This window comes from Coffea arabica, chromosome 3e (assembly GCF_036785885.1).
Source record: "Coffea arabica cultivar ET-39 chromosome 3e, Coffea Arabica ET-39 HiFi, whole genome shotgun sequence".
Taxonomy (NCBI): domain Eukaryota; kingdom Viridiplantae; phylum Streptophyta; class Magnoliopsida; order Gentianales; family Rubiaceae; genus Coffea; species Coffea arabica.
Window position 1 is genome coordinate 40,400,611 of NC_092315.1, and position 2,864 is coordinate 40,403,474.

Genomic DNA, 2,864 nt, shown 5'->3' on the forward strand with positions numbered 1-2,864 from the left:
ATATGATTTACGGATGGGAGTTTCGGAATGCACATGCAAAATAAAGTTGTCGATGACAGCATAAGACAAATGGAATGTCGTTCGTACACCGCAACTTAGTCGTCGTCCATGTATTTACCTGTTTGTGGTTGTTGAGACAAGAAACTCCCAACGCAGTTGAAACACTGTTTTATGCCTAAGAGGTTTTTGTACTGTTGTTTCAAGAGTCTGTCGTATTGAACCCAACATTTCTTCTAATGTTGTGCCTCTTCAGTGTCTTGACACATATGTTGAAACATTATGAATTGTCCGCTTTGTCCCTGTAGGATTGTGCCTGTTAATGCTTATGTATGTGGGCCGAAGCTGTTTTTTTCCACCCTTATAAGTTCAAATGTTGTCAGCTTTGCTGCGGTGTTTATTGTCGTATTGTTACCTGCATCTTTTCGTCTCTAAGTGAATCGTAATTGCCAGTGAATCCATCTGCCCATCTCCAGCATCGTCAAGACAGATGCAATACTTACAATGTACATCCTTTTGGTGAAAGGGAAGCCTGTACGATGGCTATTGCTTTTGCTAATGCACTGCGTAAACATGTCGTTGGCAGGGGGAATTGGGTGGTGGCAGACGCAGCCAAGCTGTTGCTGTCGGACACGGGAATGTGGGTGGTGCTGACATCCTTGCACAACTTGCAGTACAAACCAGACACCGGTTGATGGATTTCTGCAAGAGAATTTGGCAGATGTTATCGCCAGGATGCATGCAGGTGCCGCACATACGGCTCCTGCAGCAAATGGTTTTACTTTGCAGGTAACGGGTGCTTGTATCTGCTAGTGGTAGGTTGTTTGTGGTTCTGACTTTAGGCTCAACGGTTGTCTTACTAGATCAAAGCATTGTGTATTATTACTGACATAAAGCAACTGGAATGTCTAAGCAAGCTGTAATTTGGGTTCGGAAAACACTTGTTTAACGAAGTAAAGCCCAAATTTGTGTGTTTGGCTAGAAAGGACCAGCACATTCATATGTTTCTTGGCAGTGCAACAGAAGTGTCCCCATTTTATTTTTTCAAGTAAGTGTGGTATTGCACTAAATTTTCACAAAAAATGCAGCTGTTTATGAATTTCGTCGATGACAACAAATGCGTCAAATTGTTTTTGGGTTCAGCTTTGTGGGGAAAAAAGCTGTCTTTTCCAACAAAGCACCACCAAATAAATGGCTTTCCCCAGTTACAACAGCAGTGTAACGATCTTAGTATAAAAAAAAACCAAGTAGTTTTTCGCCTGCACAAACCTATTTTGGAATTACATTATAAGAACTTGGTGTTTTCCAACACAGCAGGAATGAGGGTATGCCTTACCCCCAATTACCTCAGAACTGTACGCTTTTTTTTGGAAGAGATCAACAAAATATTTCCACCTACATTAATGTTTACCGTTTTTCCCCAAAAACCACCAGGTTTTTATGGCTTTCCTCCATTTGTGAAAGTTAAAAAATGGCTTTCCTCCATTTTATGGCTTTCCAAAAACCCCAAAAACCCTGAATTAAAAACGTTACTGGGAAAATAAGTACTGTCTTCAAATAATGGAGGAAAGGCATAAATAGCTGGTGTTCTAAAGCAGTTCGGAAATATATTTTTTTTGCCAGTCATTTAAAAACTGTATGGGAATGTGCGAACTCCGTTGTTGTAATGGCGGTAAGCCATAAACAGCTGGTCTTTTACGGGAAAAAATGACTTTTCTGAAAGCCCCAACCACATGGTTTACGAAATTATCCGAAAAACAATTTAGCTTTATCCCTTTGTTTTATAACAATTGGAATTATAACGGGTAAATGACTTAAATAACTACGTTTTTCGGGCAAACGGTAATTCAGTTCTTGTAATGGAGAAAAGGCATAAAAAACTGGTGTTTTATTGGCAAATATGACTTTTCTGAAAGTCACCGCGATTCGGTTTATGCAATGATCCCAAACACAATTTGGCTTTATGCCTTTGTTTACAACAATTGTTATATCACGGGTAAATGGCTTAAATTAAAAACATTTTTGGGAAAACGGCAACTATGTTGTTGAAATGGAGGCAAAACCATAAACAGTTGCTGTTTTATGCGAAAATATGAGTTTTGCGGAAGTGACCGCGATTTGGTTTATGAAATTTTCCGAAAAAGAAATTCGCTTTATCCCTTTGTTTTATAACAATTGTTCTATGACGGGTAAATGCATATTCATTAAAAACCGTAATGGGAAAACGCCAACTCTGATCTTGTTATGGAGGAAACCCATAAAGAGCTGGTGTTTGACGGCAAAATATGACTTTTGTCACAGTCACCGCGATTTGGTTTATGAAAAACTCCAACAAATAACTTCTTGTTATCCCTTTGTTTTATAACAATTGTTATATCACGGGTACATCTGAAATTTAATTTAATTTTATTCCGAAACTTTTATATAACCAAACATCAGCAACTGCAATTGCGTCATTTCGGAGGTGTGAACCAAGCTAGCTTTTGGAATGAAAAGTTTGATTCCAAAAGCAGAGTCTGTGATTCGATTTCGAATTCCGTTTAGAAACAATGAAACTATGACCCCGTAAATTATATTTTGTATCAACAAACATGTATCACTATTCGAGTTACGGATAGTACGAATTGCATTACCTACGTTAACATACATTACACAGCTAAGTGTAATTAATAAAAATATTATAAATGCTGTGTATGTGTGTAAATTTGATATTGCAGTGCAATGTATATATACAAAAGTTATAAAAGAAATGGATAAAAAAAAATTGTAGTTGTACAATGAAAGGGCGCGACTAGTGTAGCGAACCGTTTGACCAAACGGTTCGTGACACTAGTCAATGGCTATACAAACCCACGCGACGCAGTAGT